This window comes from Gorilla gorilla, chromosome 9 (genome assembly GCF_029281585.2).
Source record: "Gorilla gorilla gorilla isolate KB3781 chromosome 9, NHGRI_mGorGor1-v2.1_pri, whole genome shotgun sequence".
In the NCBI taxonomy this organism is placed as follows: Eukaryota; Metazoa; Chordata; class Mammalia; order Primates; family Hominidae; genus Gorilla; species Gorilla gorilla.
Window position 1 is genome coordinate 106,352,212 of NC_073233.2, and position 19,414 is coordinate 106,371,625.

At 36.6% G+C, this 19,414-nt stretch overlaps 1 long non-coding RNA gene across 1 annotated transcript in view; it reads left to right on the forward strand.

Annotated features, from left to right (window-relative positions):
- Window positions 1-7,827: 7,827 nt before the first annotated feature.
- The window catches only part of LOC129525471 (uncharacterized), a 37,757-nt gene continuing 26,170 nt past the window's right edge, over window positions 7,828-19,414 (forward strand). Inside the window, exon 1 of the long non-coding RNA XR_008669788.1 lies at window positions 7,828-7,912. This is a non-coding gene — a long non-coding RNA (uncharacterized lncRNA). The remainder of the gene's footprint in view (window positions 7,913-19,414) is intronic.

Sequence of the window (19,414 nt, forward strand, 5' to 3'; positions counted from 1 at the left end):
TTTTTATAGAGAGTGCATTGAATCTGTCAATTGCTTTCAGTAGTATGGGCATTTTAATAATATTGAGTCTTCCAAATGATGAACATGAAATATTTTTCCACTTTTTGTGTCCTTTTCAATTTTTTGAATTTATGTTTTTTAGTTTTTATTGTAGGGATCTTTCACTTCTTTGATTAAGTTTATTCCTTGGCCTTTCATTTTAACTGTAGCTGTTGTAAATGGGATTACTTTCTTGACTTTTTAAGATCGTTTGCTGTTCGCATATATAAATATTACTGATTTTTGTATATTGATTTTTTATTCCCCTTTACTAAATTTGTTTATCAGTTGTAATGGAGTTTTAGTGGAGTCGTTAGATGTTTCCAAATATAAAATAATATTATCTGCAAATAGGATAATTTGGCTTCCTTTCCAATTTGGACGACGTTTGTTTATTTCTCTTGTCTCATTGCTTTACCTAGGACTTCCAGCACTATGTTGAATAATGATGGTAAAAGTGGGCATCCTTTTTTGTTCTAGATCTTGGAAGAGGCTTTCATCAGTTTTTCCACAGTCAGTATGATACTAGCGCTGGGTCTGTCATATATGGCTTTTATTTTGTTGAGGTATGTTCCTTCTATACCCAGTTTTTTGAGGGTTTTTATTATGAAGGGATGTTAAATTTTATCAAATGGTTCTTAAGCATCAGTTGAAATGATCATATAATTTTTGTCCTTCATTCTTTTGATACGATGTATCACATTGATTGATTTGTGGAACCATCCTTGCATCCCTGGGATGAATCCCATTTGGTCATGATTAATGATTTTTTTAATGTGTTGATGAATTCAGTTTGCTAGGTTTTTGTTGAAGATTTTTACCACAATCTTCCTCAGAAATATTAGCCTGTAGTTTTGTTTTTTTTGTATGTCTTTGTCTGATTTTGGCTTCATAGAATGACTTTGGAAATATTCGCTCCTCTTCTGTTTGTTGGAATAGTTTGAATAGGATGGATATATATTTTTGTTAGTGTTTGGTAGCATGGAAGCCATCAAATTCTGGCTATTTTTGTTGGGAGCCTTTTCATTGTAATCTTCAATCACTTTGCTTGTTATTGGTCCATTCAGGTTTTAGATTTCTTAATGGTTCAATATTGGTAGGTTGTATGTATCATGGAATTCATTCATTTCTTATAGGTTTTTCAATTTATTGGCATATAATTGCTCATAGTAGTCTCTAATATTCCTTTGAATTTCTGTAATATCAATTGTGATGTCTCTTTTTTCACTTCTGATTATATGTATTTAGGTCTTCTCTCTTAGTCTGCTAAAGGTTTGTTGATTTTATTTATCTTTTCAAAAGAAAACCAACTTTTCATTTGTTGGTCTTTTATGTATATTAATTTTATTTATTTATTCTCTGATCTTTATTATTTATTTTCTTCTACTAATTTTGTGTTTGATTTGCTCTTGCTTTTTTAGTTCTTAAAGATGCATAATTAAGTTGTATATTTAAAGTCTTTCTACTTTTTTGTAAGTGCTTATTGCTATAAACTTTCCTGTTGGTACTGCTTTTGCTGTATCACTTAGGCTTTGGTATGCTGTGTTTCCATTTTTATTTTTTTCAAAAAACTTTTTCGTTTTCTTCTTATTTCCTTTATCCACTGATGATTTAGAAGCATATTGTTTAATTTCCATGTATCTGTATAGTTTTAAAATTCTTTGAGTTCTGGTTATATTGCATTATGATCAGAGGAGATATGTGAGATGATTTCAAATTTTTTGAATTTTTTTAAACTTTTATGTGGCATAACATAACGTCTCTCCTTAAGAATAATCCATGTGCTGAGGAGAAGAGTACACATTCAGCAGCCGTTGGATAAGACCTTCTGTAAATAGCTTAGGTCCATTTGATCTATAGTGCAGATTAAGTTCAATATTTCTTTGTTGATTTTCTATCTGGATGATCTTTCCAATGCTGAAAGTGTGGCATTGGAAACTCTGGCTTTGATTGTATGTGAGTCTATATCTCTCTTTAGCTCTAATAATATTTGCTTTATATATATATGGGTACTGCATTGTTGGATGCATATATATTTACAGTTGTTATATGCTCTTGTTGAATTGACTCCTTTATCATTATATAATGACCCTCCTTGTCTCTTTTTATAGTTTTCTTCTTGAAATCTATTTTATTTGATATAAATATATCTACTCCTTCCTTTTGTAGTTTCCATTTGCATGGAACGTATTTTCCATCCTTTTATGTTCAGTCTTTGTGTGTCTTTATTCATGAAGTGTGCTTCTTGAAGGAAGCAGATGGGTCTTGCTTTTTTATTCATCCTGCCACTCTGTATATTTTGATTAAAGAGTTCAGCACATTTACCTTCAATGATATTATTGATAATAAGGACTTACTCCTGCCATTGTGTTATTTGTTTTCTGGTTGTTTTGTGGTCTTCTCTTTCTTCCTTCTTTCCTGTATTCCTTTTTAGGAAAGTGATTTTCTCTGATGATATTATTGAATTTCTTGCTTTTCAGTTTTTGTGTATCTGTTGTAGGTTTTTATTTTTTTTAATTTGAGGTTACCACAAGACTTGCAAATACCATCTTATAATCCATTATTTTAAACTGATAACAACTAAACTCTGATGCAAAAATTAGCAAACAAACAAGAAGGAAAAACTAACAGAAACTCTACATATTAACTTCAGCTTCCTCCACTTTTAAACTGTCTTTGTTTCTGTTTAAATGTTATTATACTGTCTATGCCTTAAAAAGTTGTCATAGATATTATTTTTGATAGGTTTCTCTTTTTGTTTTCCTACTCAAGATATTAGTAGTTTAGTTTACACACTACAATTACAGTGTTATAATATGTTGTATTTTTCTGTGAGTCAAGATTTCACATTTCTACCACTTAATTTATGCTAAATAGTTTTTAATCAGTTAATAGAAGTTAGTTGTATACATAACTTATTTGTGTGGGGCTAGGGTATGGGAAATATGAAAAATAATAATTCATATAGTGAGAACAAAAGATGACAAAACCTGGAGGTGGAGATGCACATGAGCTAAACAAAACTAAGGAAACGAAAGTATGATGGTGTGAAGAATACAGGCTAATGGGAAGCATGGCATGATATAAGGCTGTGAAATAAATTGTAAATTACATTGAAACTTTGAAGTTGTTCTTGTAGACTATGGTATTTATTCTTAAAGAATGAGATTTTGTTTAATACATTGATTACCCATTACATAAAATCTATGTACATAATAACACACCATATGTTAATCATGGGATTGACTTAGGTAATTTGTAATGGTAAAATTATTCTTGCCACAGTATATAGAATATAGTGGAATTAAGAATAATTCATAAAGAAGTTAGCGCTGTATTACAGGTGATTGCTGAAGAGTATCAAATGGGAAAAGTATAAGTGTGGAAAAATGAATGGATTATAGAGATTTCGTGGCATAGCATGGACATAATATGGAATTGATTAGCTGTGGACTCAAAGGTAAAAGATAAAGAGATTAATTATTACATTCAGATTTCTGGTGTAAGAAAATATATTGATCAAGGTAGCACGCAGGATAAATGAAAAGAATCAGGTCTGTAGGGGGGAATAAATGAACTTAGTTCTGTTCACATTAGTTTTAAAGGGCTTATAAGACAACTAAATGGGGATATAAAATAGGCTCAGGATTTTATTTTTTTTGACAGTGTGAGGAAATGTCAGGGCTAGTGTAAATATAAAATAAAAGAGATTAACAACAAACCTATAAAAATGGTATGGTAATCTAGGAAAGGATATTCTTTGTAGAAAATACAATAATATAGGACATATCTTGTGGAAATTAAACATTTAAGGAGTGATGGGATGAGTAGCCATTGGCAAAGTGGCTGAAACAGAGCAGCTAGTGAAACAAAAAGAATGAGAAAAACCAAAGCAAATGAACAAATAAAGGGGAACGTGTGTTATAACAAAAGCCAGTGAACAAAGTGATTTAAAGAAGGAACAAGTGATGAGCAAAGGTAATTACTATAAACTAGTGATTCCTGACTGATTTTTCTCTTTCACACTGTTTCTCTCATCCATCCACATGTAAAGTTTATCCCCAGCATGAGTTCTCCTTGCATCATCCATTTGTTACCAATCTCCTGTAATCTTTTGTCTATCTTATGTAATCACTTCTCAACTGGTTTCACTGCTTCCACTCTGGGCCCTTACAGCAAATTCCTCAAATAAGAGCAATAATGATATTTCAAAAATGCAAGTTAAAAAATGTAAATCAAATCAGGTTAATACCCTACTCTCAACTTTCGACAGTTTCCTGTAACACTTGTAATAAAATCTAAACTGATTACAAGAGACTTTACATCCTCTGATATCCTCTCTGAACTTACACCTTAATCCACTTTGATTACTGTATCTAGTCACAGTGATCTCATTGATAGTTCCTGGACATGTGAATCATATTTTTGACTCAATAACTTTTCAGGTAGTTTTTTTTATAATAGATTGATTACAAAAATAACTATAATTCTTAACTCCTATCTGTATCCAGTCCTATCTGTATCATTTGTAAAATGATTCTGCCACTCATTCCAGCAAGACATAGTCTCCTTCCTTCAGCCCATGACTTTAGGCTGACCTTGTGATTTTCCTAGGCCAAAAGAATCTAATGAAAGTGATGGAAGATTAGTTAAAAATCTAGGCCTCAAGAACCTTTGAGTACCTTCCTCTCTTTCTTGAACCTCAATAATTAGCTAGCATGATAAAGAGTGAGGGAGCTGGAGGTGGAGTAGAGCTGATATATTCTTGCAAGCCAATCCTAGATTAGTCAACTCCCATCTACCTGGCAGCTGAAACCGGTGTATAGCTGAGCCAATCTAGATAGTATCATCCAAAGTTGGCCTAGACTAAAAGAGTGATCCAAAGACCCATGAACTCATGAATTAAACAAATGCTAATTGTTTTGAGTCAGCAAGTTCTGGGGTGGCTTTGTTACATAGCAATAGCTTAATGATACAATTCTCTTTGCTTGGTATAATAGTCTATAAGACATTTTCATTATAGCATCCTCACTTAATTTAAATGAGCACTTAATATGCTACTGCTTCAGAAAATACTTCTCTGACCATCTTTTCTAAAATCACTGTTTTCTTATCCTACATTATTCCTTCATTGTGCAAACAAACTAACAATTCTATCAATTCATTAGGTATTTGTTTTTATTTAACCTTATCATCTTTGTTTTAGTGTTAAATGTACAATAAAAATATAGTACTTCAGTATACCTGGCACAATGGAAGAGATGTATAATATTGTGTTTTATTTTACAGTTTGCACTACATAAATCCACACTTTTCATCTCTTTGATGAATTTCTTTATCAAGTTTTACAGTAACTCAAGCAAATTGTCCCTCTGAAGGTCCATTTCACATGGTTTATGACATATCAAAATTCTGGGGTGACTACAACTTAAGAAATCAAGCAACAGGTGCTGGACACGATGTGGAGAAATAGGAACACTTTTACACTGTTGGTGGGAATGTAAACTAGTTCAACCATTGTGGAAGTCAGTGTGGCGATTCCTCAGGGATCTAGAACTAGAAATACCGTTTGACCCAGCCATCTCATTACTGGGTATATACCCAAAGGATTATAAAACATGCTGCTATAAAGACACATGCACACGTATGTTTATTGCAGCACTATTCACAATAGCAAAGACTTGGAACCAACCCAGGTGTCCAACAATCATAGACTGGATTAAGAAAATGTGGCACATATACAGCATGGAATACTATGCAGCCATAAAAAAGGATGAGTTCATGTCCTTTGTAGGGTCATGGATGAAGCTGGAAACCATCATTCTCAGCAAACTATCACAAGGACAAAAAACCAAACACCGCATGTTCTCACTCATAGGTGGGAATTGAACAATGAGACCACATGGACACAGGAAGGGGAACATCACACACCGGGGCCTGTTGTGGGGTGGGGGGACTGGGGAGGGATAGCGTTAGAAGATATACCTAATGTTAAATGATGAGTTAATGGGTGCAGCACACCAACATGGCACATGTATAAATATGTAACAAACCTGCACGTTGTGCGCATGTACCCTAAAACTTAAAGTATAATAATAAAAAATAAAAAAATTTAAAAATTAAAAAAAAGTAATCAAGCTGAGCCATCTTCTCTTTTGATGAACTACGGAGGAAAATGTTCAATAGTCGATGTAAATATTACTTAAATATCTCATAGTAAAAAAAAGTCCTTCTGATAAGTAAGTAGCTGAATTAGATGAAGCCACCAAGGATTACTTGAGTTTCAAACTGGTTAGAATTGCATTCTGTTGAAGTTGTTCTCACTTAATTATATTACAGATCCAGCAACTGAGCAATGTTTGATAATTACACGTCTTGAGGTAATCTTATTTGGGTTAAATCTGCTTGGATTTACATTAGTCAACACTTCCCCTTTGTTTTTAATTTTTTACAAACAGCCTGAAGTGTCTGAAGTGCTCAATGCAGACTCAAAAACCAATAATTCTTTATTGCATTTGTGGAGCAAGTGTCATGTTAACACTCCAGCACTCTCACTATAGAGGAAAATGCCTGTTAAAGTACTCACTTATTTACATGTGCTAAATATTTCTCATTGTTGGTTCTTGAACAAAGTTTACTATTATTTTCCACAGTTATTACTACAAATTTTCTAAACAAAGTTAGTTATATCTACTTCCATACATCCTGGTAAGGAAATGATGGTTGGTGATAAATAGTCTGGAAAAAAATAAAGCTTGAGAACAACCTAAAAAAGACTTAAAAAGAGTATTTCATTTGGTTTCTAAAAAATAATGAATGAACAGGCTACATTACTAGTATATGACTTTTCAGCATAATAGTGAAGCATGTCTTAAAAGTGACATGAGACTGAAACAAAAAGGCTGTTTGAATTTATGAACATATAAACCAGTAAAACTCCTAGACAAGAGAGTATAACTCTTGATGGTGGCAAACTTTACCTTCTATATATAGTAAAAGAAACTCTATTTGTTGGAAAAACTACTTCTAATAAAGAACTCAGAGGATTCTAGCATGACAATGTGAGGACCTCTGCTGACTCACTCTACAATCAAACTGGTGAAAATACACACACACACGCACGCACACACACACTTCTCTAGAAATGGTCATTAAAACAAATAACAAATGAAGAAACACTGATTCATGAAAATTTTTGAAAACATGGTGTAAAAGAGATAGATTGGTATTTGAACCAAGACTACTGTCCCTACTCCACAACAATCCTGTGTTATGTTTCCTTAGGGCTTAGTTGGGAACCCAGCTCTCCTTATAAGTAAAATTAAATCATGCTATTATGGCTTGGTTATACAATCCAAGTAAGACTAACATTTTAACAAGGATTTTAAAAACAAAAAGCAAGGTATTATGTTGGAACTAGGAATATTCCTATAACTTTAACAGAATAAAAGTTTTAAAGAACCTGGGCATTGAGGATTCCTACAAATGCACTGCATAAAGTACATTTAACAATTTAAAGTAATTTAATTTTAGGTTGAAATCTGAATAAGCCCAAATATATGAATCTTTCTATTTTGTCTAAGCTGTACTATACTGAACCAGGGGAATAAAAGCAAGAAAAAAAATCTGATTCCAGTAAATTTTCAAATTTCCTTTAAAGCAGTATTAACTCTAAAGGACCTAGGAAAGACATTTGTATTATGGTTAACTTTAGATATATGGATAGTTGATAGCTTGATAGACCTTACCAACTCAGAATCAAGAGAGTTTTATTTTCATTTCTTATAGCTGACATCCTAAGGAACATTATCTTTTGAGGGCACAATCTTTCACTTGCATCCTCTATGGTAATGCATCTGAATCTGGATCCAAGGTAAGACCTAGTATATTACTGGTGTTCAATTATCTGTTTCAGTGAATTGTTAGCTCTAGTAGCTATCATAAAACAATTTTCTTGTACTTTTTTTATGCCTAATAATTGACTCAATTATTTTAAATAGTCATGTAAAGAAATAAGCAACCCACTACATTTGTCTGTGCTTGTTTGCTCCAGTAATCATCAACAGAGAAAATAAAAATTAAAATAATTTGTAGAACTTGCTTTTCTCTTGGTAGAAAAATATTCAATATGTAACTGATAATTGAAATGAGAGACATTTGTTTACTCCTAATATACTTTCAAGTATATTACAGCTGAAATGAACCCTGTAATCATTTACAAATATTTTAGTATTCATCAAAATGTGTTACATATACAGATAAAACTTTTTTCTCACTTGTAATAAATTCTCCTTGAATCCCAAAGCGCTGATATCCATGCTTTTGAGTTATTGTAAGGAAATTGAGTAGGAATTTAATTTGCCTGATAAGTGATCACTTCTTGCTGAAACAGCATTGTATCACCAAGGATAAAATGAATCCTATTAAAACAAGGCAAAACCAAGCTGTAAAAAAAAAAATCTGGGAGTTTTGAGATGAAAATACTCACTGTATTTTGCCAATGTATTGGCATCCATCATAAGTACATAATTTCTGCCAGTTAGTAATTTTGTATAAAACGGATGACAGAACAGTTCTCTTCATTGAAATGTAGGAAGTGTTTCATTGTTTGCATCTCTATGGTGTCAGATATTAGCTTTAGCTTATAACATATGCTCTCATTGCAGAGTTTATTAGATTCTCCTAGGTAGAATTACAAGAGCAAATATAACAGGCTTTGTTCTGATTTTCCTATATCCTTAAGGTCTATTATTTTGCAATATTTTGACATTTGAAAAAACATTCCTCTGGCAAATACTTAAATTGAATTTCTTAAGAATTTTTTATTCAAAATGTTTCTTAATGCTGTGAATGAAAAGCTTGGCTCTATGTGTGTGTGCGTGTGAGTCTGTGCATGCATATATATGTGTGCTTGCATATGTATATTGAAGGGCATATGTGATATATGTACTGAATTAGCCAACATTTTCCAGAGAAACAGAACCTATATATAGACAGATGATAGATGATAGATAGATAAATAGATGACAGATAGATATACATATAGATGTGGATATAGATATAGATAGATATATAATCTGAAGACAGAGGAAAGCCAGTGGCATGATTCAGTCAGTCTGAACATATGAGAACCAGGAGCAGCAATGTGCAAGGGTGGGCAAAAGAAGATGGATTTCTCAAGCACAAACAGGAAGCAAACTTGCCCTTTCTCCACCTTTTGTTCTATTCAGGCCCTCAAGGAATTGGAAGATGCATACTTCGAGTGACTTTCTTCACTCAATCCACTCAAGTGCTAATCTCATCCAGTAACATCCTCATTGACACACCCCAAAATAATGTTTTACCAGCTATCTGGGCATCCATTAGCCCAGTCAGGATGACACATACAATTAACCATGGCATGCATCCGTGCATATATGTTGGTGTAGATGAGTGGTTAGGAAACAAAAGTGTTGAAAAATTTATATTGTGGATATTCTCTTACATTTAGCACTATTTTATCTAAAATTTTTGGATAATCAATTGACTGAAAAAAGATAAAACTGGGAAAAAATAAATAAGCATATAAGAGAAAACAATAATGAATCAATTATATGTGAGTTTTTCAGATATCTCCCCTCATCTTTCATTTCCTTTTCAAATGAATAAATTAAAAGCTTCCAAAATAGCAGTTGAATAATTTTATGTGTAAATAAACTTGGAAGATTTCTGCAGTTCCATACAATTGTTTTACTAATACGTTAAAGGATTCACAGTGAAATAATTAAGACTAAATAACAAGGATAAAATTTTACCTTAAAGAAAATATTTTTGGCCCAAGTACAATGGGCCACAGCTCTTTACAAATTAGAATTTAAGAGTTAAAGTGCTAAATTTTGTTGGTGCAATTTATTAGGTACTAATGGAAATATTATGCTTATGTAAAAATAATGAATTAAGATTGTTATTTACAGGTACTTAAAAGTATATCTGTTTGATGATGTATTCTTAGACATATACAAATATTTATACAAATGCATGTATAACAAAAATTGTGATAAGTACAAGGATAAAAATATTGCTTAATTTGCATTGGGGATTAGGGAAGATTCCTCTGAGTGATAATATTTAAATTTTGATGAGAAACAAGTGTAGGAATTAGCTAGGTGAACAGTAAGAGAGAGTGTCTCAGAGAGAAACAATATTATGTACTCAGGCCTCAAAGCAGAAGGCAATATGTTGCTCTTGCCTTTTCCAGAATGTTGTAGAGTTGGAACAGTATGTAGGGTTTTTAAATTGTCCTCTTTTACTTAGTAATATGCATTTAAGTTTCTACCCTGTCTTTTCTTGTCATAACAGCGCATTTTTTTAGCACTGAATAATATTTTGTTGTCTGGATGTAGCACATTTTATTTATTCCTTCACCTATGGAAGGACATCTTGGTTGCAAGTTTTAGCAATTATGAAAAAGGAGCTATTAGTATCTGTGTATGGGTTTTATATGGACATATGAACTCAACTCCTTTGAGTAAATATCAAGGAACATGAATACTGGATCATACGGTTAGAGTATGTTTTGTTCTATATGAAACTGCCAAACTGTCTTTTTTTTTTTTAATTTTGCATTCCAACCAGCAATGACTGAGAGTTTCTGTTGCTCCACATGCTCGTCAGCAATTGTTATTGTCAGTATTCTAGAGTTTAGCCATTCCAGTGTCTCATCGTTTTACCTCTACTTTTTGTATACAGCTTTAATGCTCTCCCTAAGAAACACAATATAATACCTAATCTTTTCACAGTCTTCTAAATATTAATATTGTATCACGTCATAAAATGTAGAAAACTTCCATTTAAATCTTTCCTTATCATCTTTCATTTTATCACTGTCAGATGAATTGTATTTGCATACATCTAAACTCTACATGCCTGTGTTATAATTTTTGTTTTAAATAGTGATTTAAGTTTTTGCTTTCGCAATCATGACTATTTAATGTTGAATCTTTTCTACTTCTACTTAATATTTTCAATGTTTTTCTTGATATATTTCTCTGAAAAACTTTTCCCAGATATCTAATATTTCTGATATTTTTATGTTACCAACTCAAGTGTTGATTCATGTCCACAATCTTCCATTTTTGTTTACTTTTTAGAATCCTCATTTCCTTCCTTCCTTCCTTTCCTCCTCCTCCTCCTCCTCCCTCCTCCTCTCTCTCTCTTTGTCTTTCTTTCCAGAGTCTCTTGCTCTGTCACCCAGGCTGGAATACAGTGGCGCGATCTCTGCTCACTGCAACCTCCACCTCCCGGCCTCCCAAAGTGTAACATTACAGGCGTGAGCCATCGAGCCCAGCCTTTCCTTTCCTTTCTTCCCTAGAGGTTTTAGTTGTAATCAGCAAAGGAGAATGGCTTTATTTTATTTACACTACCATTCCCGAACTCAATTTCTACCTCACAAAGTTTTGATATATTTTCAGTATTATTTTGGTTCAACTATTTTCCCCAAGATTTCTTCTTTGACATGTGAGTTATTTAGGAATGTGTAACCTAATTAGCAAATTTGGGATGATATGAGAGTTTTATTTTGTTGGTATTTTCTAGTTTAATTCTATTGTACTCAGAGATACTACTCTGTGAAATTTCAATTATTTTACATTTTTAAGACATTTTATAAGCAGATTTATAGTCACTTTTGGTAATAGTTGTCAGTTCACTTGGAAAAATATATAATCTTGACTTGTTTAGTGGGACATTATATCATTTTATAGAAACACAGATACATATATTAAAAAGTCAATTAGTTCAAATTTGTTAATTTGTTTTCTAAATCTACTTCATTCTTAATGAATTACTTTCTCTTGTTCTATCATCTACTCAAAGAGGTAAGTTAAAAATATACAACCATGAATGTAGATGATTTCTCTTTCAAATGCTCAATCTGTTGAATTTAACTATATATAACTAGATTTGTATGGCTAGGGTTACCTTGTGAAATAGGAAAAGTTCCCTTTTTCCCCTAGCAGGGTGTGTGATGGGGGTGTGACTTGCTTCTTCAGTGCCCTGCTGCTCAAACCTCTAGGGGAGCATACAGATGGGCAGGCTATAGGGCTCTGACCCCAAGGCAGCGTCTAGGGGTGTGTTTACAGCTGAAACCGCAGCGGGCATGTGTCTTGTGTTAATCAGTTCAATTAGACCCCTGTCTAAAGGACAGTGGTCTTTCTGTATCCCTGGGTTCTTGCCTTGGTGTACCAAAAGAATTGGATCACATATGGGCTTGGAAAATGAGTGCAAGGTTTTATTGAATGGAAGTAGTTCTCAGTAGATGGGGGAGCAAGAAGGAAGATGGTTTTCCCCTGGAGTTGGGCTGCTTGGTGGCCTGGGCTCTCCTCCGACTGCCCTGGCCAAACTCTGCATCTTTCCGCCGCTTGGTGGCCTGCCAGCATGCTGGTGCCTATTGGTGCGTTCCTCTCAAAGTCCAGCTTCCGGTGTGTTCCTCCGCTGGTGTGGTCCTCTTGGCATCCAGATGCCTGTGTGTCTGCTTGCTAAGGTCTTGGGGTTTTTATAGGCACAGGATGGGGGTGTGGCAGGCCAGGGTGGTCTTGGGAAATGCAACATTTGGGTGGAAAACAAAAATTCCTGTTCTCACCTAGGTCCATGGGTACAGGCCCGGGAGTGGAGCCCTAGCCAGGGACCATGCCCTTTACCCCTTCCGCATCATTTAAAGGGACCATGCCCTTCCCTTCCCGGCAATTCCCTTCCTCCCTTCCATATCATTTTCCCCCTCTGAAGAAGTACAAGTAACTGCCTTTAAAATACGGATGATGACTGGTCTTAGCTGCTTCCTGCTGATGGGGTATTGTTTTGGGGAAAACAGTAGTCAGATTCCTCCCAGAGGTCTGTCTAAGGATTCCTTGCAAAGAGCAGCCAATGGCTTCTAGGCATGACAGGAAGAAAAAAAAAAAAAGAAACAAGTTTTATAAGGTTAAGTATGCATGGGTTAAACGTGTATTATACAAGGCAAGAATGTAGTGCCAAAGATTACAGAGAAAAACATGAAATATACTAACAACAACATTCTACCCCAAGCTGTTTCACCCTGGTGAAAGAAATTAAACCTTGTATGGGAGTGGATAAACTTTAGAAGAGAGATAACTCTTCTTGCCATATTTTAGCAGTTAACAGGTGTACCTTGGGAACTCTGGGGTTTGTGGGCTTGCACAGTGACCATTAAAACTTCTGCCTCTTTCCTGTATCTCCTCTTTCTTTCCTGGGCCTCCCCGTCTCTATTATAAAAGACCAAGGTGGCCATTTTCAGGAGGGTCCCCTAATGTACTGTCTGGTCCCAGGGCCCATTTCTGCAACTTCCTCCTGATATCAGGAGCTGCCTGAGTAATAAACTTTAGGATTAGCTATTCCTTGACTACATCAGGAGATAGAGAGGTGTGCTTTACCAAGGCCTCTCTTAGTCTTTTTTGAAAGGCAGTGGGATTTTCATGAAATACCTGGTCAAGCATCGACAGTTTAGTGTAATTGACAGACTTGGTCTTAGTCCTACATAAGCCCTCCATTATGCACACCTGAAAGTGTGTCCTCTTCCAGGCTTCCATCTCATCACTGGGATCCCATTTAGGGTCATTCCCTGGTACTGCTTCTCTTCCAGTTGGATACTATTCACCCCCTTTCCTCGTGCTATATGTGATACAAAGCTCATCCCCAAATCTCTCTGCTGCTTGCAGAGTGACCTGCTTCTCAGTGTCTGTTAGGGTCTGATTCAAAGGTAACATAATGTTTCTCCAGGAGAGTTCAAATATTTGAGTGAAATTCTGGAAAACCTCTATATATCTATGAGGGTCATCTGAAAACTTGCCAAGATCCCCCTAAATTTGCTTTAAGTCCTGTAGGGAGAAGGGGGCCTGAATCTTACTGGGCCCAAATTCAATAGGCATCTGATGGAGGGGCAAGAGTGAGACTGGGGCTTGTTCAGAGTGAGGATTTCTAGGAGGGGGCAAGTGAGAGTCTGAAGCTGTGTAGGGAGGTTGTGGTAGACCTGGAGGAGCAGGGCTTGAGGGAGCTGGCTCCCCCACTGGGAGTGCTTCTGGGATTCCTATTTTTAATTCCCTGGGCTTGCTCCTTGCATCCTTCCCTGAGAGGGCAAATAGGAGGGCTGGATCAATCCTACATTGCTAGCAAAGATCTAGATTGCCGAGCCCCAGCAACCTTGGCAGGTGCCGACTATAGGTACCGATGCGGTATGTACCCGTGAAGCAGGGAAAACCTGGAGAATAGGAATTAACTGCCCTCACTTATGCCTCCCTTTTTACTTGCTCTCAGCAAATTTTGAGTTCCCTGGGCCTGTTTATGCCATGGAGCATGGCCTTTTCCCATTGGGTGAGGTTCAGTCGGCAGGAATTGGTCCTTCCCGTTTACATTGTGCCTGTTGCCTGGCTTTGGATCCCTCGGAACTGGTCTTTTTTTTCTAGGGCCTCAGCCTGAAGGTTGGAATCGAGTTTGAGACTGAAAAGGTATTACAGAGGCTTTTTGTATCCATTTAGTGTCTCAGATAATCCCTGCCGAATTTGCAGTTATCAGCCATCAGGAGTCTCTCCTTCCTTAACTTCCCTATCAATAACAGAGCTGAGAGGGGGCGCCCTCTCACTTAGAAAAGAAAAAAGCAGAAAAACAGTTTATGGGGCCAAAGGGGGGAGATTCTGTGGGAAGAACCCCTTGCTTACTGCAAGTGGGCCCCTCTAATCCTTATAACTTTCCCATCCTTCCCGTGGTTCAGACCAGGTTGAATTCCTTGACCAGGGGAGGAAAGGTTCTGTTGGTGTGACCAGCAAGAAGCAACCTGTAGGGTCCCGGCTGCCACAGGTTTTCTCCTGTCCCTCTCATGGCTGTTGGGCTCAGCCTTTTGCCTGCGGTGGGCACACCTAGGCACCTTATCTGGGAGGGGAAAGGATAAGGAGAGGTGCCCTGAGCTGTGTGTGCCTGTGGCTGTCGAGGCGGAGGCATACATGGCACCTCCAGGAACAGTTGGTCTGATTTGCAACTTTGGCAGCTGAGCCAAATGCTTATTTTACTTAGTAACATTGCCGCAGCCTGTAGCAAAACTCTTAACATTATAAAGGAAAAGATAAGAGCCATTTCAAACCATGAGAGAGAGAAAAAAGGTGAAAGGAAAACAGAGCCTCTTGCTTGCTGGAAAAGAGCAAGGTGGCAGGGTTTTGGAAGAAAGGCAGACCCAGCAGTTTTGCATTGGCTCCCAATATCCCAAGTGAGCCCCCAGTTGAATGGGAGAAGCTCCTGTGTCCCCATAGCAGGGCATGCAATGAGGGTGTGACTCACTTCTTCAGTACCCCACTGCTCAAACCTCTAGGGGAGCATACAGACCAGTAGGTCGTGGGGCTCCAACCCGACGGCAGTGACTAGGGGTGAATGTTTACAGCTGAAGCCCCAGTGGGCATGTGTTACAGGGTGCTGTTTTAGTTTAGCCGTCCACAGGTGGCTTGTGTTAGTCAGCTCCATTAGACCTCTGTCTCATTGCAAGGACAGAGGGCTTTCTGTAACCTGGGATTCTTGCCTTGGTATACCAAAAGAATCAGATCACACATGGGCTTGGAGAATGAGTGCAAGGTTATACTGAGTGGAAGTAGCTCTCAGCAGATGGCGGAGCCAGAAGGGAGATGGATTTTCCCTGGAGTTGGGCTGCTCAGTGGCCCAGGCTCTCCTCTGACTGTCTCAGCCAAACTCCATGTTGTTCTGCTGGTTGATGGCCTACCAGCATGCCAGTGCCTGCTGATGTGCTCCTATCCGACATCCAGCTGCCCGTGTGTGCCTCTGCTGATGTGCTCCTCCCGAAGTCCAGCCGCCTCCCGAAGGCGCAGACGCCTGTTAAGGTCTAGGGGCTTTTATAGGCACAGGATGGGGGCATGGCAGGCGAGGGTGGTCTTGGGAAATGCAATCTTTGGGCAGAAAAACAAAAATGCCTGTACTCACCTAGGTTCGTGGGCACAGGCCCGGGGGTGGAGCCCTAGCCAGGGATCATCCCCTACCCAACTTCTGTTTCATTTAAAGGAAACATGCCCTTTCCTTCCCAGCACTTCCCTTCCCCACTTCTGTATCACTTATACTTCTATAGAATTTTGGCACAAGATTCTGATAGAGATACTTTTTGTTTATCACATGCTCTTATTAAGATTCTTTTTTTTCTCTGTTCTATACTTCTTGTCTTTATATATATGGTGGCTGGTATTAATATAGCTATGTTAGTTTTTTGTTGTTTGCTATTTGTATGGGATATATTTTTCTATCTTTTAAACATTTAGTATTCTTATATTTAAAAGTTGCCTCCTGTGTATAGCAGAAAATTTTTGCTTTATTTAACTATTCTGATAATCTTTGCATATTACTTGGAAATCTTATTCTGTATAAATGTAATGAATTCACTAACATTAATTCAGTTTAAGTCACAATCTTGTTTTTTGCTTTCCATTTTTGTTCATTGGTTTGTAATTTTTATCCCTCTTTCTTGTCTTTCAGTTTATCATAATTTTAATTATTTTCTTATATCTCCTAAATTTGTTTTGTAAAAGTTTATTCTTATATTTTTAGCATTTACCTAAAAAGTATAATATGCATTGCAACTTACTAAATTTTATGTTAAATCATGTTTTCAACATTTTCTGGAAAAAAAAGTTAATGACAATTTATCACATTTAATGAATCCCTCACCTGCACTGAGCTATGCTGTTTTCAAATACTCAGATTGAATGTTGGATATTTTATGTTTTCATCAATGGGACCTGGGTCTTAAAGAAGTTGTTTAAAGAGTGTTGGACTTGTTCTGGCTCACACTTAAGTTAATTGCAATTAGTTTGCTAAAATTGAGACTTGCTTGATTAGGGTAGATCCAGAGCAGCATTTATTATATATTTAATTTAGCTCCATACTATGGTGTGACCTTTCTGAGGAATCTACGCATTGCCTATGTATGATGAAGTCCCTTCAGTCTGGCTAGATGTGAATATAAAATACTTCCAGCTATGCATCAGCGACTAGAATTATTTAGTCTGTTGCTTTCCGGTGGTTCTCTCCCAGTAAGATGTAGTTTTTTCTCACACATGAGCAGATCAGTACATAAACAAAGCCTTTAAGGAAATATCGCTCCCTCACCCTCCATGAAGATCTTTAGAGCTCTCTCTGTGCAGTTCTCTATTCTGCAGTACTGTCATGAAAATTGTAGCTTCTTGGGCTCCTTAGGAAACAGTAGTAGGTTCCTAACGAGACTCAGTGAGACTTTTAGACTCTGTGGCTTTCCCTTCTTGCGGTGTGGCTTGCAAATGGCGTCCAGACAATGAACTTGGATAATCATAGTTTTTACTGTTTGCTTACTTTCCCTCTGTGACCACATCCCTATGTTGCATATTGTGATGTCCAATATATTAAAACAGTAGATTGTAGTTTTCTAGTTGTTTATAATGGGAGAGCAATTCCTGGACAATCATGGTTAAGGCAGAAGTTCCTCAATTGCGTTTTGAAAAGAGATAGAATAATAAGACATGAACAAAGACATTTCTATGAAACTGATATGGTTTAGATTTGTGTCCCCACCCAAATCTAATGTTGAATTGTAATCCCCAGTTTTGGAGGAGGGGCCTGGTGGAAGGTGACCGGATGATGGGGGCAGATGGGTCCCTTGCTGTTCTCATTATAGTGTGTGAGTTATCACAAGACCTGGTTATTTAAAACTGTGTAGCACTCCCTTTCTCTCTCTTTTCCTCCGTCTATGGCCATGTAAGACATGACTGCTTCCCCTTCACCTTCCACTACATTTGTAAGTTTCCTGAGGCCTCCCCAGCCATACTTTTGTACAGACTACAGAACCGTGAGTCAATTTGTTATATAAATTACCCAGTCTCAGGTAGTTGTTTTTTTTTTTAAGACGGAGTTTCACTCTTGTGCCCCAGGCTTGAGTGCAATGGCTCAATCTCAGCTCACTGCAGCCTCTGCCTCCCGGGTTCAAACGATTCTCCTGCCTCAGCCTCCCGAGTAGCTGTGATTACAAGTATGTGCCACCATGCCTGGCTAATTTTTGGTATTTAGTAGAGATGGGGTTTCACCATGTTGTTCAGGCTGGACTCGAACTCCTGATCGCAGGTGATCCACCTGCCTTGACCTTCCAAAGTGCTGGGATTGCAGGTGTGAGCCACCTCGCTCAGGTAGTTCTTTATTGCAGTGTGAGAGACTAATACGTGGACACAAGTGATGTATACCACTCACAGCTCTGGCTTCTCAAATCTTTGGGGTTATACTCTGCACTCTCTATCTATTCTTATTGGCCAGTTAGATGCAGAGAATCTGGTGAAAATCTAAAGACTAATAATGCAGCCACTACGTGGAAAACCCCTGCTTCTGTGATTGCTACAGAACCTTATTTTTGCCTCCCAACCTTATGTGTCCTTTGGCATATTCACATAATGAATTATGGGATGAGTGACAAATAAATATGCATTTTGTTAAATGGCTGACATTGTGGGTTGTGTGGGTACATGTTATCCCCTTTGATGCATGTGGTGCTGGCATCAGCCTTAATATTCATGTTGGTTCACTTAACGGAATTCACTGAACCATTGTTATTAGACATAACATATAGTAGGTGATTCTGTGATAAATTAGGTATTTTTAATTCTTTCAAAGAACTCACACTTAGAAAGACAGACATGTTAAAATGAAATGTGGAATGATAAGTATGATAATGAATATCTTTGCAAGCTCTGGTAAAAAGCTGGTTAAAAAAATGAAAGAAAAACAGAATTAACTGCTTTTCAAGGATGATAAGAAAGACTTAAATGAGGGGAACAGAAGTAAGCTGGATGTGAGGAATTAGGAGCTATTAAGGAAGGACAGTACAGAAGAGAAAAATTTCAGTGCAGGACAAAAGTTTGTGCAGAAATGGATTAAATGGTGGGGGTACTGTAAGTCTTTAGCACATCTTAATTAAAACTGCTGAAAACGAAAGATAAAAGAGAAATTTTGAAGGCATTCAGAGAAATATGATACATTACATTCAGGAAAACAACTACTTGAACAACCTAACTTTTGAACAGAAAACATTGAGGCCAGAAGAAAGTGGAGAAAATTTTAAAGTGCTGAAAGAAAAAAAAAGTCAATCAAAGACTTGTGTAACTAGTGAAAATATTCTCTAGGAATGATGATGAAGAAAAGAAATTTTCAGGTGAAGGAAATCTAAAATAATTTATCACTTACAGATGAATTTAAAGAAAATGCTAAAATATTTTTAGGCTAAAGGAAAATTAAAAGATAAAGATCTTCATGAATGACATGAATTTTTGAAAATGTAAAACAAATGATAACTGAATAAATATAAAACTTTACCTTTTGC